Source organism: Ictalurus punctatus, chromosome 19, assembly GCF_001660625.3.
Source record: "Ictalurus punctatus breed USDA103 chromosome 19, Coco_2.0, whole genome shotgun sequence".
Lineage (NCBI taxonomy): Eukaryota > Metazoa > Chordata > Actinopteri > Siluriformes > Ictaluridae > Ictalurus > Ictalurus punctatus.
The window spans coordinates 19,514,592-19,540,607 of record NC_030434.2 but is presented as its reverse complement, the minus strand read 5'-3'; the positions used below and the strand labels follow the sequence as shown (position 1 = coordinate 19,540,607).

At 40.6% G+C, this 26,016-nt stretch overlaps 1 long non-coding RNA gene across 5 annotated transcripts in view; it reads left to right on the top strand.

The window, feature by feature from the left end:
- Positions 1-14,205: 14,205 nt before the first annotated feature.
- The window catches only part of LOC108279743 (uncharacterized), a 29,952-nt gene continuing 18,141 nt past the window's right edge, over positions 14,206-26,016 (top strand). For 2 of the 5 annotated variants that reach the window (XR_008398401.1, XR_006984157.2), the window contains exons 1-2: positions 14,206-24,629; positions 24,759-24,938. This is a non-coding gene — a long non-coding RNA (uncharacterized LOC108279743). Of the gene's footprint in view, positions 24,630-24,758; positions 24,939-25,597; positions 25,791-26,016 lie in introns of all 5 variants that reach the window. The other 3 variants (XR_008398402.1, XR_006984158.2, XR_008398400.1) reach the window with 3 other exon arrangements.

The window sequence follows — 26,016 nt, the reverse complement described above, 5'->3', positions numbered from 1 at the left end:
GATTTTGTATTTTAATTTACACATGACATAAATTATAATTGCACCAAACTGATATCACTTGCCCTTCAGTTTATCAAAAGAATATTAAGATGAGTATGTATGTCCAGTAGGGGTATATGAAGGTAATTAAACACAGGTTTTCAAAATAAATAAATAAATAAAAATGCAGCACTAACGTTTTGCTATACACCGTGATACATATTGTGCATCACAGACATTTTTTTGAGAATTATTATGTTTTTGGTCATATCGTCCACCATTAAAGAGAACAAACAAAAGTGAGCGGTACCCATAAATGACTTATTTACATAAAGCTCCCCCATGCATAGTAAAAGTTTGTCTTCCACATTGTCCTTGACCGTTGACCCAGTACCCCTGTTTCGGACTCAGCGTAGGTGTCAACGTTGTAAACATCCGAATCTGTTGACTCTGAAACACTACTGTGTAAACATGTTCTGTTGCATTTTGTCACACGAGTACAAAGTACATGTACACCACATGACTCATCTGTTATCGCAGGTGTACAAGAGCAGCACTAGATTCAAGTCTGTAGCTTGTTCTGTCTCAGGCAGAGTCAATGAAAAGAGGCAAGGTTTTACTAAACAAGAGGATAGTGATTGACAAGAGCGGTCCTTGTGCATGAGTGTTTTCTTTGTTCGGCATCCTTTTTCTTAAAGGAGTCATATTCTGCTTTCTAATGTTTTTCTTTCTTGTTTAACGTGTAATGTATCTGTTTGTGTATGTATAAGCTCTGCAAAGTTAAAAAGCTCATAGTCTCCCCAAAGGGATTTACTCTATCTAATAGAGAACACTGCTCCAGACCTGCCGAAAACGCCTCGTTCGAAGTCCAGATATTCCTCCCGCAAACGTCCACGTAACTATTTGTTATATTAGCATAATCCCGCCCAAAGGCAGCCACAAAGAAAGAAGGCGAGGCTTCAGTGAATTCAGGTGCCATGTCGTGGAGACGTTGTGTGTTTCGGTGCGAAAGCAAAACCCCTTTGTTTGGCCTTCCAAAAACAGACGAAATTAGGAACCAGTGGTTACTGTTTATTTATAATGCTGTTCCTGAGAAGTACAACCCAAATGTTTGCTTGTGCATAGTGCATTATATGAAGGACAGCTTCCTGAACCTGGGCGAGTACAACGCAGGCTATATATGAAGGCTACTCCTGAAAAATGGGGCAATTCCCACTTTGCTCGGACAATCTTGCGTTTCTGAATCAGAAGCTGTAAGTGTGTTCGATTATTTTATGAAGTATAGATTGTTCAAATGTGGAGATTTGTGTTGTGGCCCAGGGCTCAGTTGTAGACCTCTGCTAATGTGCTAGCTAAAGTTTGCCAAGTTGCCTCAGTTTTGTAAGTGTTTGTAAGTGGTCTGATAGAGTCGTTGATTGTAGCTGCTGTTGTGACTGTATCTTGAAATGGTTTATAAGAATCACAAGAATCTTAGCTTTTCAAAGAGATATTGCATGAGTACCTATGTATTCACAGAAGCTGTGTACATATCATAGTTTTGCACTTAACAACGCGACGGCCCACGTCGCATGGTAAAACCACTGTAACGCACAGCCTCTCATGACTTACTGCTTTAAGAAGTTATTTTATTAGCACATTTCCGCTTTTCCCCACATGCTGTGGTTGTGGTGGATGTTAATTGATCAAACGTAACAGTAATATTAGTTGTACACAGCAAAGGTGAGCACAAATTGAGGAAATAAAATTTGATTTAGAAAAAGATAGAGATAGGCTTCAGTTAACATTTGAGTGCAGTTGAGACATGCATTTATTTTTTCTTTCCTACTGCCGCAAGCTAGGCTAAACACATTACATGACATAAACAAACAATTAACGAAAGCTAAATTGCTAAAATTGCTAACAATTATTATTTTGTATTAATTCAAGCACAATGCTATCTGTTTAAATTCACGTTTAATGTTGCGGAACGTCCTCAAAACCAGCCAGCTCCTGTTACGAGTTATGTTATAGCAGCTATGAACACTTTTCCCTCACCAGCATCTTTCTTTCTCTCTGTTGAAGTTAATAAGACAAAAATGCAGCTTATCTTGTTCGCGAGAAACGAGAACGCTCGTAATTTTCCACCCTGAAGGCTTTGCTGTGCTTATAACTTTACCTCTGAATGTTACAAAACACTGGTACTGTGAGACTCCCTCCATAAAATGTCCAGAAAACGTCAACTTATCAACAATGACATGTTTTCATGTGGAGCGACCACTATACAAGTTGTTGTATAGGGTAGGTTGTTACTACGGAAACGATTAGAAAAAGTGCAGTAGTATAACGTTAGAGAAAACGAATCAATAGCTGCTGTCCAATCAGATTTGAGCATTTAACAGCAGTGAGGACTGCATGACACTTAATTTTTTTTTGTCTCGTAAGATGCGTGACTTTTGTCCATTTGTTAGAGTTTGTAGGGGAGCTGTTACTCCAGTAGTTGTGGGAAATTTATGAGAAAGCACAATGGTGTTATTTTTAGTGCTTATATGGGCACATGAGTAAAAATGACATTACTGTAGCGGCAGTGAACAGACGAACAGCTACTCAATCCGATTGCAAGGTTTCGCTATTACACATTGCTATGTAACGATGTTTTTAAATACAAGTCACTCATTTAAAAAATGATGACTGGTGGTAATGATCAGCAAAGTGTTTCTCCCTTAATAGGCATTTATTAATATATAACGAATGAATATTAATGATAATTGGGGTGTGCTTCTGAATATTAACGACAATTGGGCGTGCTTAGTGAGTCAGAGAACCAGCAAAAGATACAAAATGTAGCCATGATTGTTAGAGTAAAGTCACTTGAGATACCTGAATATAATCAGGTAGGATGTTGTGCACATGCATTGCTACCTGCTGTAGACAGTTTCTTGAACAAAACTTAAGAAAATCCTTTTAAGTAAAGGCTCCAACCGCTTCTTTCAGAGCAACAGGAGCACGTCACACCACTCCATCACACGAGAGCCGCCTCAATCAATCAGCCATCCACACTGAAATCTCCCGCAATAACAGAACCGCCAAGGCTCTAATGATGAGTAACCAGCAGGTAATCTTTCAGTCATCAAGCTGCTCAGTCAATCAGAAACTCAGCACAGTCATTACATTCTAACGAAATAATTAACTGTCATGACGCTGTGGTCCTGCCGCCTGCTTTCAGCTTCTCACAGAGGTCCCGCTCTTTCTAACCGTGGTCATGTTTTCACAGTCACTGACCATTTTTTTCCCCACACCTCTATTAACTGGAAACAGTTTCCGTTTCCATTAAGACATGCTACACAGATTGTCCAGATTGTCACAAGGACTATTTAGGGACTTTTAATACATTTTTAACCCATGACTGTTGCAGCTCATAAAGTCCCAGTATTGATATGAGTAACTGTAATGTACTGAATTACTGTACGGTAGTAATATAGAGAAGTTCACACATACACACCCATACACGAATTCACTTCTACACTAAGTAGGGAAGTAATAAAAGTGGTGTTTCCCTTAAAAGACCCTAGTTCTTGAGTGTTTGTGTAGTTTTACAGTTTGAGATGTAGCTTCGAGATGTAAATGAAGTGCCGTCAATAACACATGCTGTACAGAGAAAAACTTTTGATCTTGTCCGTGGGTGTATTTGTTTGTACATGTGTGTACGTGAGGCATGGTTCGGTGGTTAGACATCGTAATTAAGTTCAAAAGGAAAAAAGACAATCGTCCAAATCATGTTACTCATGTTTAAGCTCAGGGTGGTGGTGTTAGGTTGCACCGCTTTTCTTACAGCTTCATTTGTGCGTAATCTAGGTTGTAGGAAAAGATTCCCAGAAGGAAGTAAAATGAGGAAGAAAGGAGAGAAAGAAAAAATAGAAAGAGAGAGAAATGGTGCAGAGGAAAAGGATCCCAACTGAAAGAGACGTCTATCCACCCCCAACTTGTCAGAGTCTCACAGATCCTTACCCTTGCCCATTTTTCCTGCTTCCAACACATCAACTTCAAGAACTGACTGTTCACTTGCTGCCTAAATATATCCCACCCCCTGACAGGTGCCACTGTGACAAGATAATCAATCTTATTCACTTCACCTGTCAGTGGTTTTAATGTTATGGCTGATCTGACACTTTTTTTTTATTTATTTTTTTTAACACAGCTTTTAATCTGTTTATTATTAGCCTTAGATTACATGTCCCAAGCACTATGAATGAGCTGTTACTCTAAAAACAATAACATATTACTATAGCTAGCATGCACATTAATATTAACCTGTGATTTGCTTTAAATTAACCAGCACATATTTGGCTTATTTGATTCAGTATGGATATAATGATACTGTAAAGTATTATTGATAATTAGGTTATGAGGTTTTGCACTGATATAACTTTAAGATGATTGTTTTTTTTATAATTTGGATTTAATGGAGCTTTAATGCACCATCTTTTTCTATTTATTTATAGCTGTGCAAGAGCCAGTTGTTTGGCTGGTTATTCAAATTTTGCCTTATTTATTTCTCAACATATTTTGTTGTATAGGAAAATTTATTAATTTGCAGTTGTGGATGATTCTACTGTATATCTTCAGAACTGAGTGCATGCATTAGGTTTTATCTAAAATAGCACATTTGAATGTAAATAACTGAGTAATATTAATGAAAAGGAATATGAGTAGTAATCGGTTTTTATGGTTTTTATTTATAGCTGTGCAAGTGCCAGTTGTTTGGCTGGTTATATCTCAACATATTTTTGTGTAACATTATTTATCTAAAATAAGACTTTAAGTATTATTTTACTTTAAGGTATTATTTATCTAAAATAAGACCATTTGAATGTAAACAGTTGAGTGATATTAATGAAAAGGAATATGATTATTACTGTATTTTCCTTTTTTCCCCAAGCTTTTGTTTTTTAAACTGGGAGGTGAACTTAGTGAAAAACTGCATTATAAAGTATATATAATTAATGAAAATACATATAATATTTTTTTTCTTTTTTTAAATATTAAATTCACATTAAACTTCATTATTTTAACGTTTATTTTGTTTAAAGACCCTTTCACTGACAAGTGCTTTGATTCTGCTGATAGTAATAAGTTCTAAGTATAAAATGGAAATACTAATGCATATATATTTTTTAAAGAGCTTATTCAGTTTGCAGTATTTCATTTTGTAAAAAGTGGTAGAAAGGGGTTTACTGATTTTACTGATTGTATAAATCCAGTTATGCAACATTCAGTGGAAAACTACTGACGAGGGCATTCTCAGATTTCTACCTGCTCATAGTTGTATAATCCATTTGGGGGGGGGGGGGGGGGGGGGGGGGGGGGGTGAAATGATGTGATTCATCTTTAGGGCAGGTTTATTGCTAGGATGGCGATTCAAACAAACACCCTGTCTCTTTCCATTAATGACATAAAGAAAAGGAGTAAAGGAAGGAGACGATTGTGTCTCTCAGTAAGTGTTTGCTGCTCCTCAGTCACTCTGAGCTTGTTTTCTCCGAGCCGATGCTGTTATTGTTGATGATGCTCTGACATGTGATGTGAGTCTGCAACATTGCATCGTCATCCTTTTTTGAAACTTGGCATATTGTCTAGTATGACTTAATGATAAGAATTCCTTGCTAAAATATCTTCCTACACATTTATGCACCGGCTCACGCACACTTGCACTCATACACATATGCACATGCTGGTGTGCGTAAGCCCTGATTACTGCTGATAGTACAACGATGCATCCTGTGTGTCTGTAAAAAAAAGTTTTTAGGCTTTTACCGTTGCTAATAATGAACGGTAGTATTATGCAGTAGTTTAAGGGTTGTGAATTGTGTGTGTGTGTGTGTGTGTGTGTGTGTGTGTGTAGTTGGATCAATGCTGACAGCCGTAATAAGGAGGCAGTTTTGCTTAGTAAGCTCAAAAAGATGTAATTGTCTGTGAAAATACCTTTTCCCCCTGCTCATTCCTGCACCATTTTTATGCTCACAATCTCTCTTTCTGTGTGTGTGTGTGTGTGTGTGTGTGCGTGTGTGTGTGGGAGTAAAGATGGCCTGTTGTCCCGCTCGCTCCTGGCTGTTTGTAAAAGTGTGTTTTCTCGGCCTAGTTGTGCAAGCGAATGAATCATCAGGCCACAAGTGATAAAAAGGAGCCCAGCAAAAATCCTGGACTTTGGAGGAACAAGAAAGGAGGACAGTTTTTTTACCTGTGATGGCAGTCTGTGTGTGTGTGTGAGAGAGAGAGAGAGAGAGAGAGAGAGATAGAGATAGTGAGTCATGCTCTAGTTTCATTAGTGAGAGAAATAGATTGCGATTCGCTGCTTCTTAATAGAGAGAGAGACAGAAAGAGGGAGGGAGAGAGAGAAGTGACAGCTCAGTTTAAGGAGGGGAAACGACTCGGCAGTGTGCACTTGTCTCTTCTCTCGCTCTGTGGTTCTTTCCTTTCCTTCCTGCGCTCTGGAGAAAGAGGGAGAGATTTACGAGCTCTGAAACAGAGGCGGATTGAGTGATGTGAGACGGGAGGTGAGTAGCCTGCACTCTGTCTCACTTCTTTTTAGCTCCTGCTTTCTGGCATAACATTTGGTTTTTCATCTTTATGCATTTGGAGATATGTATTTGGATCATCAGTCTGGGTGTCTCACTCCTTTTCGGTCCACACACACGTAGACACCGATGAGAACGCAAGCAAAATGTATTATTCTGATTAGAAAAGAACATTCGCTATCATTCGTTTATCCGCTCGGTGGGCTGTTAAAAACGTTTTTCGAATGTAATGTCATTTTAAGTGCGTCACGCCAACTTTTGTACGTTTAATTTTAATTTCTTGTTATATCTCTAACACAGAATCAGAGGTGCTTTGTAGTTTACATGGTTGTTCACGAGGGAATGTGTGAGTTATAACGTCGTGTTAGGGATTAGCTGGTTAAAATGACAGCGCCTCAGAGCTGCACCTTCCCATCGACAGAGAACTGGTAAAGATAAGTGCTCACTTCTGTGTGTGTGTGTGTGTGGTAAGGAGAGAGCACGCACAGTCAAAACAGCACAGGAAGGGTGGGACCTGTACCACAGTAGACTAGTTCGGAAATCATTGGCTCCTGAATGGCCGCCTGACATGTCAGTCAGACAACGTGTCATGCTGACGTGGACTTGGCCTGGTGCCAGACCTCCCGCGGGGATTTTACCTTTTTCTCAGGAAAGAGACGTGTCGGCTGGGGTTTCCGGCGGACCGAGGCCCCTTTTTGTGAGAATGTACGTGCAGTAAACACTCTTTGCTGCTGTTTGTGCATTTCCAGACTGAGAATACTTGTAAAGCCCAGGCCACAAATGAGGTTTTCCTGCTGAGAATTATTTTTTTTCTCACCTAATTTTTTGTGATTATAAATAAAGTGTTTTATTTCCTGATGGTCTTCATGCAAACATGTTAAATGTTTTCTAAGTGAATCAAGATGTGAAAGAGAACAAAATGTAGATAAAGAAGAGAAATAAAAGTGCAGAACAAATTCAAGGCAAGATAACAGGTGCAAAGAAAAAAAGATCGAGAGTGACGGCAGTGAAGAGACTCAGAGGTGGAGAACACAACAGTACTGGACTAGCAAGGAATTCATTTCGGTTGTGGGGGTATACCAAATAAAATCACTATGAGAGCTGTAGCATTATATTTATCAGTACGACATGACCGCGCCATATTAGTTAATATTGCCATATTAGTAACATTCACGTTAAAAATTCATGGGCAGCCCCCAAACATGTGGAAATTCCATTTCTTGGCTTATGGTAAAAAGAATAAGATGCTAGTAATGTGAGGAAATGACATTTTCTCAGATAAAACCCGGTCTAGTACAGAGTGTAGCTAGCTGGCTAGTAGCTTTCAGTCATTAATAGTAAAAATACTAAAAAAAAAAAAAATATTAACCTGATTGGTTAATTCTGTTTCTCACCATAGCAACAGCTAGCCAATAATATGCGATTAAACAAAGTAAAAAGTAGTGCGAAATCCCCCCTAGCTATGCTTCTGAATAGTGGGAAAAGGCAGAGAATTTGGCTAGGCAAGCGCATCAGAGAGGAACCTGGAGCCCTGCTCAGGCACGATGGTGAGGCCAAAAAGCACATTCTTTGGCAAAGTAAATGGCTGTCAGACAAAAAAGACACACTAGAACACAATGTTCACCGTTGCCCGTGCCAAGGGACGCCACGAGAATAAACAAGGACTACATTTGTGTCACAGTAACCCTGTAAATACGTGTCCAAAAATTTTAGAGGTAAAAAGTTGAGATTTTTGTTTTTCCCTTTTTCCCTTTATTGCTAATCGGATGGATTTCCACAGAAAACGTGTGGACCGGAGAGCGGGTGTGTGTGGGTGTGTAGCAGGCCATAAATGGGAATGTGGGCGTGTCTTTGAATCCATATATGGAAGTCTTCAAGTAGGAAGAAGTCAGGCATTTATATATGTGCAGATTTTGTTATCCAGCTAGCTGACTTGATGTAACCTGAGTCATATAAATGTCACTAGTGACACTAGCTCCCTGGCTAAAATGAGCTAAACTGACAAGGTTTCAAATCATATTTGTACATTTTCACATTATTCACTGCCAGTGCTAGCCACTTCTTTAGTTAACGTTATTTAGTTCTTAGTTAATTGACGAGTTTTGAGAGAATTTTTAATTCATGTTAAAATGTTAAGTGTGTATAATGCTAGCCACCTGGTTAATATACCAACTTGATCGGGTTCGGCTAACATGAGCCAAACTTACAAGGTTTAAATTATATTAAGAAAAGATCAGAATGTTAACTGCTTAACCTGGTAAGCTAGCTTACCTGGAATAACTGGAAGTCAAATGAATAAATATTCTATTATAATAGCTTATAATAATAAGCTGCTTCACAGTACTGATTACAGCTTTTCCATTTTTAGTGTGGATTTCTGAGGTAATTTGATCAAATTTATAAATGTTAATCATCTTTATGCTAACACTGTTTGCTTGTACTATAAACTTGCTAGGATGAGTTAGCATGAGGTATTGACAGGGTACCTGAGAGAATGACTACACTGATATGAAATTTGCTTTATTAATACACGTTTCTGAAAGGATTTTAAGTCACAAATGTTCATAATCATCATTCCTAATGCTAGCTAATAGAGACTAAACTAATTACTCTGAAGTTCTACACAGAAATGTTTGAAGGCTTTGACTTCTTTTATGTATAGGCTGAAAGTCACGTCCAGTTGTCTTCAGTTTGTAGACGAGACACTCGTCAGTATTTTGTCTAGCGTGTTACAGCTGCACAAGCTGTCACAATAAATACGGCAGCTAAAGATGACCAACCAATGAATCTTTATCCTGCTGTCTACGCCAGCCTCTATGGCTGAATATCACGGCCATTACTCTGTCCATTCCTCAATATTGATAAGATTTTTTTTAAATGGATATTCGGACTTCGGACCCTGGGCATCTTGTGCAGCTCACGGTGCTCAAGGAAACTGGCTTTAGGCTGCTGACTTTTTCTCAAGGTGTGCACTTCTAATGCTTAACACAAGGTGGTAGTACAGAGTTTAAAGTAGTACAAAATCACTCAAGTGTATGTACCATTAATATTAAAATACAGATCACGTGTATGTGTATTTATCGACTCGTATGAGGAAAAATATTGTAGGATTTAAGTGTGTAGGTATTAAAGAGTTTCTTTGTTTTGCATAATGGGTTTTTCACACTCCAGGTCATTGTATTTCCCTCGAATTGCGGTCCTATCAATACAAAACATTTCAGAATATATTAATATAACTATATATATATATATATATATATATATATATATATATATATATATATATAGTCTTCTGAAATCTTTGAAATCTAACTGTTCAGGAACAATAGTGAGTTTCATAGTAAGTATTTTATCAATTAAATCTATAAAAAAAACAACAACACACACATTCAGATACATTTCAGTGTAGATATTAAAAATGATCTCTATCAGGTTGTTAGTGTACAACTGTTATATTTCAAATGGACTGTAGCACATATGAACATGAACGTTTTTCCAAGATTCCAATGAGTCACAGTTAACCCACAAGTCTCGCTTTATATCCTTAAAACACAACCGCTATGGATACATGTTTTGCCATTAGCAGAGACCTTTATTACTACTGTGCATCAAAACCAGGATGTTTAATCCATGCATATTGATAGTTTGGCTGCTACGCTATCCTAATATCTGACAAGTATGTATGTGCTTGACTTGACTCTTTCTTCTGTAGGTTTCGGTTTAACTGTAAATCACATAATATATACAAGGAAAAAAGATTTCTCGAAACAATTAACTTTGCGAGCATGCCAGCTTGTCTAGACGTTATTTCCACAACAGCTTCGTGCATGAAGCAGTGACTATTTCCTGGTCATGCTGTGCACCAGATTTCGGTATCAATCATGCCAAATGCGATGATGATGCATGATTACCTGGTATATTAAATTCATAACACAATTAATGTTTTTTTTTTACAGAGAGAGCTGTGTGACCATGAGCCAGCTGTACCAAGTGAACAAATGGACGAACTCAGACAGACCATTAGCAATTAACTGTGAATCTCTGAGAACTTCAGATGCACTGATGTATGAGGAGACTGTGTGAGACCATTGTGTCAGGGAAAGAGTTTAATATGATTCTGTGCTTCCACAGAAACAATGCTAGTGGGGGAAGGATTTAAATTACAGTCAAACAACATATAAAAATATAAAACCTCATGAACCTGAATTCATATATTCATCTTTAGTAACAGCGGTTGATCTGGAGCCTGTCCCAGGAACACTGGGATTGAGATGGGAATACAGCCTGGTTGGGATGACAGTCATAAAAAAATACTTACAGGTATTTTGCTTATGTAAATGTCACATTTCCAGACAATGGACACTTTTCTAGATACTAGTTGTTGTCAGTTCAGAGAGAAGCGTTACTGCAAATCAATTCAAAGTTCTTCTGACGGATCACCCTTATCTTATGATGAAACCTTTCTATCCTGATGGGAGTGCTCCCTTCCAGGATGTCTCCACCCCTATCCACAGAAGGCTCACAGAATGGTTTGACGAGGCAGGCGGCTGTGGGTCAGGTGGTAGAGCGGGTTGTCCACTAATCGTAGTATTGGCGGAACGATTCCCGGCCCACATGACTCCACATACCGAAGTGTTCTTGGGCAAGATACTGAACCCCAAGTTGCTAGCGCCTTGCATGGCAACTCTGCTACTATAGGTGTGGGAATGAATGGGTAAAGCGCTTTGGAACCGCTAAGGTTAAAAAAGCGCTATATAAGTGTAGACCATTTACCAGGATAAAAATGATGCAACTCATATGCTACAGCCACTAGATCTCGACCTAACTGAACACCTATGAGACATTTTGGAGCGATGTGTTAGATAGTGCTCTCCGCTGCCAGCATTAGATCAATAACTGAGGGAATATAATTTGGAAAAAGTGTTTATCTTTCCAGAACAGTTTCAGAGACTTGTAGAATCCATGTCAAGGTGCATTGAACAGTCCGTACAGGATTTCGTGGAGTGTTTTTGTGATTGTTGCGGCCAAAAACGCTCGATTTTGCCACGGCTGGTTTGCGATGCAATTTGCAGAGTTTTTAGTGCTTTTTTTGCGGAAAACTACTCGAATTGGCAAAATTGCAATTGCACGAAATAATTTTGCACGGTCTTTCACAGTGATGTTTGTTGGTAAATGAGACCCTTTAGCTGTACTCGTGTTCAGTGCACGTTAATCGAAGAGGCTTTGGCTGAATGTGCGTTGTGGTGACACGTCTTGGCCCAAGTCTGCAGGAAACCTGCGGTAATTTTGAAAAATTGAAAATGTAGCTTGTGGAGTTTGCTTGATTGAAGCTGTTGATGGCTAGTGCTGGCCCAAAATCCTTATCACAATACTTTATGTACCATTTGTGTACTGTATGTATGAATTTAAATCAAATCTCACGTGTAAATGTGCAGATGTGTGTGTGTGTGTGTGTGTGTGTGTGTGTGTGTGTGTGTGCGCGCGCAGTGCACCAGCATCTTTATCCTGAGCCTAAAGAGCACTCAGCAGTGCGAAACCTCTTAATGATCCCATTACGAGTCCAGAAAAAGACCAGTTAAGGCGATATTAAATGGCACAGCAGGCTCAGTGCTCCCAGGGAAGATGTTGGAAGTGCAGAAAGAAAATGTGTGTGTGAGAGAGAGAGAGAGAGAGAGCGAGGGTGGGTGAATGGATCAGTGTATAATAGGTGGAGCTGAGTGGGAAATCTGCTGCTGTGTGTCCGTGGAATGGCAGAGTGTGGTAGAGGCTGATATTCCCAGCTAACCACATCTCACCACCTGGATGTTTTGCCGCTTTGCCTCTCAGTGGTGATTTTGTGAAGATGCCTGCGTGCTCTCTGAGCTCTGGGTTTTTAATTTTAATTTTTATTTATTGTACCTTTATTCAAATGGAAGCAGAAATGTTCTGCGATTTGTAGTCACAGATTTATAGGATTGTTTATGGCTGCTCCCCGAGTGCATTTCATCATGTGAAGAGATGGAATGTATGTCTAATCTGCAATCTGTAATAAATCTATAAGTAAAGCGAATCATTTGTTAGTTTTAACACCTTGAAAAATCTATGGCACCTGATCGATCCTTTTTTCCCCCTAGATGTGCGTAAAAAGTTAAATAAAACGTTGTGTAAGTGGTTCAATAATTCATTTCACAGAGAGTGTAGTAGAGTGTAGCGGAGGTTGTGGGGGTGGCGGGGGTGGCGGTGGGTGTGGCGGTGGTCCTAAATGGTGACAGATTGCCGTAGTAATGAGAATGAGACTCCTGAGTTTTATGGGAAATAAAGGGGAAAAGTAGGGGAGAGCTATTAACATCTCTATGCTATTAAGGGAACATCACTTATGAGGATTGTGTGAGGATATGTTTTTCTATCTTGATAGGACCAAGGATAGGAATAGGTTTCATTTTAGACCTTTTGGAGACATCTGGATGATCCCCATGAGGAAAACTGCTTTTAAAACTAAAGCTTTTGTTTAAAATGAATATTAGATTTAGGTGTTGAATAGTATTAACTATCTGTATTAATTTTTTATGCCAAGGAAAGGTCGTCACAAAGATGTGTGTGTGTGTGTGTGTGTGTGTGTGTGTGTGTGTGTGTGTGGGCGCGTTACGATGGCTCTGTTTGTTCTAAAGGGCATTCATGCATGTCCCAAACAAGAGCAGTATAAATGAAAAGAATATGATTTTAATGATTTCCTCGAAGATCTGAAGAATGAAGATCTGAAGAGTTTATATGGACAGCTGCAAATGTGTTGTTGTTTTATTTTCAACATTACTATAAATAGAAAAGTTTTAGCAGTCTGCTGATGATCTTTGTAACATTTAAGAGTTCATTCAAGACGTTATTTCATTGCTTGTAAAATGAATTCTCCCCTCAAGGGGTCATAGTATCCCTCAAGAAACACAAATCACCAAAGTTTTTTTCCAACCCAAGAGTAATAACACACCCCTACACATACACATTCATGCATGCTAAATTCTGGCTCTTATTCTCCAGCATGATAAAACATGTCCGTATTCATACAAAGTAACACAGCATGTGTGGGATTTTTCCCATTACTGTAATACACTACAGCTATAGTTTTTGTGCCTGCAGTTAAATCTCCCTGACTTTACGTTTCAATATCATCTCGATGTTGCGACATGTTGTACAATGGTTCTGCATGTTGTTCAAAGTGATGTACAACTGCATCCATATCGCCATGGTAACAAAAGAAGAAACTTTCGAAAGGAACGGGTTGTTAAAGCAGCAGCTCGCACCTCCAAGGACGATTATATGACTGCGCTTATGTAATCGCTCAGACAAAGAATGTCCTGGTTGCTTTGGTTCAGCATGCTGACGTGTGAAAGAGTGAGCAGCGAGAGCTGTGAGAGAGAGTGTGGAGCGAGTTAGCAAGATTTATCATGTCTGTTATGTTGTGTAGCCTTCATTTAATGAAGGTTAACATAGGGTGAATGGACAAGGTTAATTACACATGTTAGAGTTTGCGCTCATGTTATCAAGTGTATATCATTTTGGCATTTGTAATATGCAAATTAGTTATAAATGACTAAGCAGAAATTTCCAGACACATTTTCGTGTAATAAAAAAGGTCAATTCTATATATATATATATATATATATATATATATATATATATATATATATATATATATATATATATATATGTGTGTGTGTGTGTGTGTGTGTGTGTGTGTGTTTATATATATATATATATATATATACACATACACACAATTATGGGCCCAAGCACTACAGAGGCAAAGGAAGGCGATAAGCAAGCAGGATTTTAGCATGGACATGATTTTATGACAAACCGTTTAGAAGTTATAAGTAAAAATGAGCTTTTTTCATATCTCCTGAACACAAGGTGGCACTGTTCCAAAACTGTGCAGTTACCCTCATGTTATGATACCCATGGCATATAATAAGTTTGGTCTGAATTTGCTAAAGCATTATGGAGATATAGCATCACATCTATTTTGCCGTGCTCGCTTTCAAATTCATTTGTGCATCATTCGAGAACGGTTTGACCAATCAGATTGAGCTCCATAATTTTTGTCGGCATGGTCTGAAAATGATCTGTTTCAATTTTGGTGAAAATCGGATGAACGGTCTAGGAGGAGTTAGAAAAAGTCGGGGTTTTTTACTCAATTCAAAATGGCGGACAGCAGATTCGGCCGACCGTGGCCTAATTGGTATCATTGTTCTCGGCCTGAGCCAAGGAATCTTGGAAGACCAGTCACATGACAATGGGCAAAAGTAATCAGAGCAATAATAATAAAGCACACTAAAGAAAACAATAGGTGCCTACCTATTGCTTGGCCCGTAATTATTTTTTAATTATCATGTGATATTTATACCACAGTGCTGTTATGCTGTCAGTGCTCAAATCTGATTGGTCAGAAGGTGATTTTATTTTCTATAACAGCAGCACTGACAGTAGTTCAAGCTGTAATTCAAATCACAGGTCTATAGTAATGCGTTCGTTCTAATACGTTATAATTTCTACTGCACTCAAATGGCCCACAATAATCTAAGACTAATAAGCAGATTTTTAAAAACGTGTTTAACAAAGAATAATGTCAGTATTGACAATTACTGATACTATGAACATCTATAGAAAGGAGTCTCCAGTGTTAGTGCTTTGTAACAGTCGTAACAGAACTGTAACAGTTCCAACACAGGAATGTCTTCAGGACAGAGGACTTTCTGTTTCTCTGTAACGAGCTCCGTGTTTTTATCTTATTAACATCGAGACAGAGAGTAAGAGAGAAAGAGCGCGTGAGAGAGAAAGAGAGAGAGAGAGTGAGACAGAGAAAGAGAGTGAGAGAGAAAGTGTGACAGAGAGTGAGAGAGAAAGTGGGAGAGAGTGAGAGAGAGTGAGAGAGCAGGATAGAGTGAGAGAGAGAGAGAGAGTGAGAGAGCGTGAGAGAGAAAGAGAGAGAGTGAGTGAGAGAGCGTGATAGAGAGACAGAGTGAGTGTGTGAGCGAGAGAGTGAGACAGAGTGGGAGAGAGAGAGCGCGTAAGCGAGACAGTGAGACAAAATTCCTCATTTGTAAGTCGCTTTGAATAAAAGAGTCTGCTAAATGAATAAATGTAAATGCCAAATACGTGGATAAAACCTTTTATAATGTTCAAACACATGCATTATAGTTTGATTGGCATTTCCAAATAGTCCATAGTGTGTGAATGTGTGTGTGATTGTGCTCTGTGATGGGGACACCCTGTCCAGCATGTCCCCTGCCTCGTGCCCTGAGTTCCCTGGGATAGGCTCCCGGCTCTCCCGCTACCCCGTAGTTACAACACTTAAGTATTTTTAGTCCTTACTTAATTAAGATGCATTACAGGCTACACAAATGAGTATACAAATTGTGTACAAATGAGTCTCATGCTGCAGGCTAGGCAGTTCTGCATCATGGTCTTTAGTGTGTAAAGAGTGTTTGTGTCAGCAGGACAATGTTAAGAATGTGTGTGTGAGTGTGTGTGGGCAGGTGTTGACCTGATGTTACCTGTTGTGAAACCATATTTTACTCTTGGCCCATGACTCTCACCGCACCTTCCAGACTGAACTTTGCCTCCAATGAGCTACGGTTAGAGAGGATTACTGAGAGCCAGGTGAAAAAATCCCCCTCGGGCAACGAGCAGCACTGATCCCAGATCAGCCGTGTCACATCACGCTGAGAACAGCGCTGCGGAGTGAACGAGCACAGCGCAGATCCTAGGACAGGTCAGAAATACAGTATCATCATCTAGATATCATACATGTGGTGGTAACAGGAGGTGAGAACCTGACATTTGAATAGCATGTGAAAAATCTGCAGTGATTGCATGTGAAAACGGATTTTTATCACTGATCCGGAAAATGTTTCTGAGTAGGAATTTTGAGCCGAGGGGGTATTTTTCTTTCTTTCTTCCTTACCCCTAGTCAGAGGGCAGAAATTCCTGGTTATAAGCTTTAGCCAAACGAAGCATTTTACTCGCATACATGTCTTCTAGCCAAGGCTGTGTGTTCATGTTTGGGGGCGTGGCTTCATAGTGAACACCGAGGGGATTATTTTTGTTTGAATTTTGAGTTCAGAACCCGCAAGCTTGAGCTAATGTCTCCATCAGAGATAAATCTGGATCTCTGGATAAATGTACACATTGTTCTCTGGATAAATGTACACAAGACCTGATCACAGTGAAACGTTTGTCACCAATACTGTTTTTAACGAGCTAAACATTCCAAAGGAAGAATTCCATACAGTATGTTCAAAATCTAACCAGACATTATGGCTTTATCAATAGTAACTCAACCCCAGCTCAAAGGAAATTCAGAACTCAGTGACGTACATATATACAATAGTCTTGCACATGCAAAGAAATGCTGTAGAGCAAAGATACCCACATTTCTACATTTTAAAAAAAATACCGTAAAGAGCAGTACACAGTAGTAAATGAAACAAAGTCAATATTTGGTGTGACAAAAAATAAAAATTAAAATAGTATTCTCTGGTAGAGTTAGTGCAGGTTTATAAGGAAATGTGCTGTAAGTTTTATTGAGCATGTTGCAGAACCAGACACGGTTCTTCTGGAGACTTTGACTGTCGCACTCGCTTCTTATTTTTGCAGCAAAACCCAGTAGCCTTCATTGTGTTTTTTCTCTGAAAAGTGTCTCTTACGTAATACACTGCTTTCTTTCCTGACATACAAACATTTTTCTGTAACATTTAATTTTGAAAGCTAAAATGTTTTCGTACTGACTCGATAATGTAAAATCTATAACAAAAGTTTGGAGTAGAAAAAAAAAAGGGGGCTGCCTAAACTTTTGCACAGTTCTGTATGCGTGATGAAAACTGACAAACAAGCCCTCGGACATTAGTTCGTAGTAGTAGTAGTAAATTGAATACATGTCAGAAGAACTGTACTTTATTTCCTTAACATCAAGAGAGAAAAAGAAACTTGTGAGGAAACAGCAGTTAGTCTGATAACAGAAACAATAAACCCGACTATAAATAGATTAAAAAAAGTACAGTGTCAATCTTTACTAAATAAATAATGTAATCACTGGCAGATTTCTGTGGTATAATTGGAATAAAACACTTCCTTGCTGTTATTGGAAAACGATCAACCGCAGGTTGGTTAGAGGAACTCCGCTTCATGTCAGGTTGCATAACATCACCATGTATTTTACTCCTTAATTATTGCCCACCCCCGCTAAGGCCAGATGGATATATTGTTTGATAGAGCGATGTTTGTGTCCCATAGATTTACTGGAACTGTTTGAATTCACACGTTTTACAGGAAAACCACAGCAATAAATGTGACGCGGTTTCTAAACAACCTCCAAACATGTCGTCCTGATCACTCACAGAACGTGATATATTTTACATGTGTACACAGTCGTGTTGTGGCAGTTACATGCTCCAGTATCTCTGAGATGTTTTATAGTTTTACTGTTACCGAGAAACAACAACAGCCTTCTGTCCTGAACATTTTCGTCAAATTAAAGTTAGACCTCTGACTGTTACAAAGCTCCGACTCTGGGACGCTAAATGAACATCTCTTCACAGAAAACCTCGCTATATCAGCAAGCCTCCAAAATACATTCTTAATACAGAAACGAAAATGTTTGTGTGATATTTAGTGCTGATGTAGTTCTGCTAGTAAAGGAGCAACAAAACTGTGGAAACCCAGCTAAACTGGCAATAAAAATATAGATTTGAATGCACAGATGGTTACTTGTTACTTGTTATGGAGTTATATAGCATCAATACCTGACTATAGCATGATACAGAAGAGTGTACATATCTACAAACTCACCATTATGGGAGGACAATGAGGGACATGAGGGATAATGAGGGGCAATGGGGGATGCATTCACATATAGAATAGCCCTGTTTAATGAAAATTCACTGTATGTCCAAAAGTTTGTGGACACCTGACCATGTGCTTCTTGAACATCCCATTTCAGATTTATTCCCCCTTTGCTGTTATAATAACCTCCACTCTTCTGGGAAGGCTTTCCACTAGATTTTGGAGTGTGGCTGTGGGGATTTGTGTTCATTCAGCTACATGAGCATTACTGAGGTCAGGTATTAATGTTGGGGTGCAGTTGGTGTTAAAGTTCATCCCAAAGGTGTTCAGTGGGGTTGAGGTCAGGGCTCTGTACAGGACATTCGAGTTCTTCTACTCCAACCTTGGGAAAACGTGTCTTCATGGAGCTGGTTTTGTGCACGGGGGCGTACTTTTAACCCTTATAGAGCTGCGAGACGATTAAGAGCACATTGAACCCATCACATTTTGGCAAAGCAATTAGTGACACTCATCTCCAAAGTCTGCGGCCTGCTGTATTGTCCAAGTCTAGTTACTTATTGACCACAACGCCAGACGTGATCTTGGATCAGTGAGGGGAGAATAGATGGGTGGAAGCACTCAGTGGTTAAGGGATAAAAAGAACAGTGGAATGGACGAAAAGGAAGGAAGTGGAACTGGTGGCTGACTGGTGGCTGGTGGGCTGTGAATGATGAATGTGAGTGAAAAAGAGGGAGGGTTGTGAATTGGAGGTGATAACTGGGTAAAGGGTCATTGGACAGAGAAGAAGAGTGTGTATAACACACACACACACACACACACACACACACACACACACACACACACACTTTTAAGTTACTGACCATCACATTCCTGTGGGTTAAGTCACATGACCACAGCATGAGTCGTACCACTGCGGTCTCTGAGCTCCCCACTTAGTGGCGCCACTCTCAGATCCCAACTGCCTGTGTGTGTGTGTGTGTGTGTGAGAGAGAGAGAGTGAGAGGTCTACCACTGGATTCCTGTGCTGTGACTTGGAGAGGCACCTGTCACAGTAGTGATCCTTCCTATATCGGATCCATCTGGTGGTGAAGTGTGTGTGTGCATGTCAGTGTGTGTCTGTGATTAACATATTGTTCGGACCAAACAGCCTCATCATGATGGAAACGTGTGACAGATCTGACAATTTCAGACATTTTGACCATGGTGAAGATGGTTCTATATTAAATATTTGCAATATATTTAAATGTTATTAGCATTGGAGGTGCAAAAAAAAAATTCAAATAATACACTGAAATACACTATATGGCCAAAAGTATGTGGACCTGACCATCACCCCCATATGTGCTTTCTGAGCATGCCATTCCAGATTTATTATAATAACCTCCACTCTTCTGGGAAGGCTTTCCACTAGATTTTGGAGCGTGGCTCTTGGGATTTGTATTCATTCAGATACAAGAGTATTAGTGAGGTCAGGCACTGATACTGGGGTGCAGTGTTCCAGTTCATCCCAAAGGTGCTCAGTGGGGTTGAGTTCAGGGCTCTGTGCAGGACACTCGAGTTCTTCTACTCCAACTTTGGCAAAGCCACGTCTTCATGGATCTTGATTTGTGTACTTTGTGTTCTAGACAATTGTGTGCTTCCAACTTTGTGGCAACAGTTTGGAGAAGAACCAGATATGGGTGTGATGGTCAGGTGTCCACATACTTTTGGTATACATTCTGGTGTCTACAAATGTAATTATTTTGAGATTCTACGTCAGACAATTTCAAGCTAGAGGTGAGAATTTGGACAGAGATTTTGCGATAGTCAAAAAAGTTGCATGAATGGAGTTTTTACTCTCATATAGACGGGAGTGGACAGTTTTTACTCTCATACAGGTGGGAGTGGACAGTTTTTACTCTCATACAGGCGGGAGTGGACAGTTTTTACTCTCATACAGGTGGGAGTGGACAGTCAGATAAAGCTCATGGGGCAAAGAAAAGCCACGTTCATTAACATGGGAGACATTTTTCTGATTATATTGAGACGTTGAGTTAAATTCTGTGGTTTTATCTTTTTCGTTATTTTGGTATGTAATTCAGAAATAATATTTAAATAATATTTCTGCAATCATTCTTATCAGTTTGAGAGGCTTTTTGTTATTAGGACTTAGGACTCGTGTCATTATTTGCATGTTCAACACTGTATTTTGCATGCTTAAGCAGAAATGCCCCAAATTGCAAACTGATTAAGGTTGCAAAACAACACTTCCAAACTGAAGTGTTGTTTTGCTCATGAGAAAGACACACACCTTCCTCTATTATGTTAGCAATATGGTTATTGCACGTTTTTTGTACAAACTTTTATTGAATCAGAAGTTCTCATTGTGTGTGTGTGGGACAAAAATGTCCTAGTGTGGTCAAAACTAGCCAAGGAATGACATACTCTCTCTTTCATTCTCGTTCTGTCAATCATCATGTCTCCAGCCAATCCAAGTGTCTGTGAGCTCGTGTATGTGGAAGAGGGCAGATAGCACTTTACTCCGAGTGCCTTTTGACAAGTCCCCATCCCCCCCCAATTATATAGCACAGGTGGAGGCCTTTACGCCACAGCTGTATGGTACTCAGTGACTCAGTGAACACTGTGTTTTTGTTGTTTTCCACTGTTTGTGTGAGTCAGCTGAGGTTTCACACGGACACATATTATTTGTATGCAATCATTTCCTCTTGTGTGTGTGTGTGTGTATAAGAGATAGATGTGATCTGTGGCCAGTTTGATTTGAATGAAGCAAAGCGCACATGTTTATCTTACGCCTACTGTAGGCACAAGGCACATTCTCCCTCATACTCGGCTGAATGGAAAAAATAATGTGCCGGGGTTTTTTTTTAATCTGGTGATTTGCTGCTTTCGATTTCGCTCTCTCTCTCTCGTAACTCGTCGACTTCCACAACGTGTGTGCGTGACCACGAAGCAGCTACGTAAGAGAGCGCGAGGACGGTGAAACAGCACGACCTGCTGTCTGGAACAGCGCACTGCGACCGCTGATGACTCAGACGTGATGGATGAGCCGGTAAGCGTTTACAGAAAGAGAGGCGCAGAGGCGGAGGGAGGACTGGAAAGGCGTGAGGAAGAGCTTGCTTACGTGTTGACTCACTCGGTAGAAATTGGAGCTGTTGGATGTGTCATGTATGACTGTGAAGCTGACACGTTATGAGCGCATGCACTCTCTCTCTCTCTCTCTTGCTCTCTCTCTCTCTCCCTCTCTTTCTCGCTCACTTACACACACACCATCACAATAGCAGACTATGCACAGAGTGAGGATGACAGTCCTAGAAGCTCAGTCATTCTGGAGTGCATGGGATAACTTTCTCTTTCGCTCTCCCTTCCATGTTCAGCCGCTTTCCCTTTCCTTTTCGGTATTTCTCAGAAGGCAGCGAGGCACCGGGATAGACAGACACACGGGATAGACGGCATGAGACGTGAGTGAGTGTTCCACCGGTCACTCTGGAGATGTTTTTATACTGAATAGCTGTAATGTGGTGGCTTTGTGGGTGTGTCAGATTTTCAGTCAGAGAGTGCTTGTAGAAGTGAGAGTTGTGTGTATGTGTGTGTCTGTGTGTGTGTGTGTGTCGCTGCCTCTGAATGATACCGAATATACAAGAAAATAGACAATAATGCTTATGGATTCACTTGTCAAGATTTCTATGGTGTGTGTTGTAAATATGTGCTATATACTAATCTTATACTGATCACTCACTGTTTCCTCGCTCACTTTTCAACCCACACACACACACACACACACTCACCCTGACTGCTGCTAGCTTGTATTTTATGATAAAGTCCATGCCAGAGCTTCAGTAATTACTGTTAATGTGTGACTGTATGAGGTGAAAGGGGCAGGGCATGATGGCTGTGCTATGCACCTTGCCCTGATCATCAACCAGCTCCTCTCATAAACCCTCACACACACACACACACACACACATACACAGTTATCATGTCAGTGTGACTTGCACATGTGTTTGGATTTTCTGTTACAGCCCTGAGACGTGGATTTTCCGGGATGCTGTAAAAAGGCGCACCCTTGTTGGTTTGCCACAATCAGAGCCAGCTCTAATGAGACTCTTGTCGATGATGTTGTATCCGGTCCTGGAAGACTTCAGGTTCGGTTTTTCTAGGAACGGTTGTTTCACAGATTGTTTCTGAGAATGTTTACGAGCATCCCAACAACATTTCCTGTATGAGAGTTACATGCTGTCTAAGTGATGTCCTAGTGATGCAGATCTGTACTGTATAGACGATACTGACCACAGAGGCGATGTTGCTAAGACGTGTGTAGCTTTGATGTAACGTGAGTCAGCCAACATCACACGGCCGTACAACGTGAAATAACGTCAAAGCTGGTCTGATCCCGACCCAGGATGAATACTGGTGCTTCTGTTCCTTACAGGAGTGCTCTTTAGAGCTTGTTCAATACATGGCTTGAGCACTCTCTGTGTGATCACGTTCTCTAGCTGGGACACCATTTATCTCGCTAGCACTTCTTCAGAGCGCTAAGAAATTACGCTGCTGCCATCTGGCTTGGTGGAGACGAGAAATAAGAATAAAGAGAAAAGGAAGGGAGAAGGAGGGAGGGAGGGAGAGCGACTCTAATATAGGGAGGGAGGGAGAGTTAGAAGGGGAGTTCCATGTCACCCTAGCCTCTTTGCGTGTGTGTGTGTGTGTGTGTTCTCAGGATGAGGTCAACCAGGTGCAGGAGTGAGCTCCACTTCCTCTCCTCCCTGTTCTCCAGGGCAACACGTCTGGTCACTGCAGTTACTGACCTATCAAGCTGCTGAGTGATGTGTTAGAGGGGCAGGAATGATGGCAGAGGATTTGGAGGAGTGTGTGTGTGTGTGTGCGTGCGTGTATGCATGTGCGAGTGTAAGCGTGTGTGTGAGTGTGTGTGCGTATGTGCGCGTGTGTGTGCGCGTGTGTGTGTGGTGAATGGTGACTCAGAAAGTAACAATGGGTGTCTCACAGCTTCAGGGTCGCTGGTTCAATCTTGAACTCAGGTTACTGTCTGTGTGGAGTTTTGATGGATCTTCTCCTGCGTGGGTTTATTCAGGGTTCTCCAGTTTCCTCCCAAAACCATGCAGGTAGGCGGACTGGCTAAGATCAATTGCCCCTAGGAGCGAATGAGTGTGTGAAGGTGTGTTTGTGGAGTCCTGTTTGGGGTGAATTCTCTTGTCTTGCACACAGTTTTCCTGGGACAGGCTCCGGATCCATGTAGACCCTGACCAGTGTGAAGTGCTTACTATAGGTGTGTGTGTGCTTTTTTTTTGTGGAAAACGTCTTGAATTAGCGAAATTGCAGTTGCACAAAATTGTTTTGCATCTCCATCTCTGAATTGGCTACATCACTCTCTCCTCTGCACTAATATCTGGTGTGTGGTGGGCGTTCTGGTGCACAATGGCTGCTGTTGCATCATCCAGCTGGATGCTACACACTAGTGTTGGTTGAGGAAACCTCTCCCCATACTATGTCTAAGAAAGCGCTATATAAATGTAACTGTAGCTAACTAACTGTGCTATCAGTATGTATAGCATAGCCTACTTCACCTTCATCATCTTTGTATGTATTATGTGTTGGGAAGGCAAGTGGGTCTGCACACACACTGTATTACATATTTATGCTTTATTTATTATGTGCAGTATAATATAGGTGTGGACTACTATATGCACGTCTGCAAGCTTATACACTCCTGGTGCTTGCTTATAAATGCGAACATTTCTGCAGCCATTAAATATCAGTTTAATATTAAAGCCCATAGACCGTATGTCAGGTATGTGATGTGGCACATCTGTCAGGACATCTGGAACAGTGATATGACAATAAAGAGGTGTGTTTACGCCGTGTTCGTTTCTGCTTCTGTTGCAGGTACTACAGGTAGGTCATGCTGCTCCTCCATGTTGTTCATATCGTCAGAAAGCTTCGAGTACTGAAGGACCAAAAAAAAAAAAAGCAAGAATGTGTGAATGTCTAGTTTGTGAATCCGCTTACAAATGTGGCTTGAGTCTGATTCATACGTGCAGTTTTGAGCTGTTCGGAGCACGGAAAATGTTTGTTCTGCTCAAATCTGACGAGCCAAGAAATGGAGCGTCCATGCTGTGAGACGTGTGTGTGTGTGTGTGTGTGTGTGTGTGTGTGTGTGTGTGTGTAAGAAAAAGTGCCAAGGAAAAGGGTTGGACTTCAAATTACTCTCTCTCTCTCGCTCTCTCTCTCTCTCTCTCTCCATCGGTGCCATGTTTCTTTAATTCTCTTTCATGGGTGTGTGCTTCCTTTTCTTCTATTTTTTTATGACTATGTGTTTGTGAATGCTCATGAGGGCTTAGACACACCCTGTTTTAGAAAGGGATTCTCAAACACTCTCTCTCTCTCGCTCTCGCTCTCTCTCAGTAGAGCCTAATTGGTGGACTCGAAGCAGGTGCTCTGTTGGATCTGACAGAAAAGGATTCTGCGGCGGGACAGCCGACCCGCTGAGCTTCAGGAACACAACGAGAAGTCGATCTGCGTCTGGACGGAGGATTGGAACGCAGCCCTGAGCGGAGCGATTGATTCCTGCCGAGGTCATACAAGGTTTGTGACCGCTTAAACGAATGGTGTACTTAGTTTAGCTCCAGATGCTTTGTAGAATTTCTTTGCATGAGTTGGAGCTTGTGAAGTGTTAACCAAGAATTGTGTGTGTTTGTGTGTGTGTGTGTGTGTGTGTGTTTGTGTGTGTGTGCACGTGTGAGTCTGTGTGAAACTGAGAGCTGAAAGTACGTCAAACAGAAGGTAACTGAAACTGGCCCATCCCACTACCTGCTCACACTCCGTGTGTGTGTGTGTGTGTGTGTGTGTGTGTGTGTGTGTGTGTGTGTGTTGTATAAGACAGAGATGGAGATAGTGATAACAATAGGAATAGTCCTGAAAGAGGGAATTGGATGAAAGATAAGAAAGGGGAATATAAAATCACAGAACAAAGGACAAATTGAGGCCACTCTATCTGATGTACATCCAGCCACTTAACCACACCCCCTTTCTCCCATGTGCTCATGGGTAAACAGCAGTGTGTGTGTGTGTGTGTGTCTCTCACAAAACATGTTTTTTGTAGCTAGTTGGGCTATTGAGTAACGCTTGCTTGGTTTAATGGAGTGTTCTGACCTCAGGATGTGAGCATGACAACATTACTATGCAGTGGCACAGACAATGAGTTGGAACTCTGCGTCACAGGGTGGTGTGTGTGTGTTTTTCAGAGAGAGAGCAAGAGAGACAGAGAGAGAGACAGAGGGAGAGCGAGAGAGACAGAGGGAGAGATGGAGAGGGAGAGAGATGCTAGAGCCCATACACTGCAGTCTAAGCTCTCAAGAAGGACTAGAACAATATATTATTTGGAAAATAATCAACGACAGCATGGTGTAATTCAGCCTGACCCGAAGCGAGATCCTGGTACCACCCTAAATCTGATTCATTTCCACTAACACATCACAAAGTGTTTTTTCTTCTTCTAACACCACAGCAATGTGCCAATGCTAGTACAACTTTATTGATAGAAAAGCGACACGTTGTGTTTTTTATAGTTACATTTATAGTTACAATTATAGTTACATGTAACAGTGTGGAACGCATTTAGTTCCTGGAACAGTTTTATCTCAGACTGATTCAAAGCACTGAT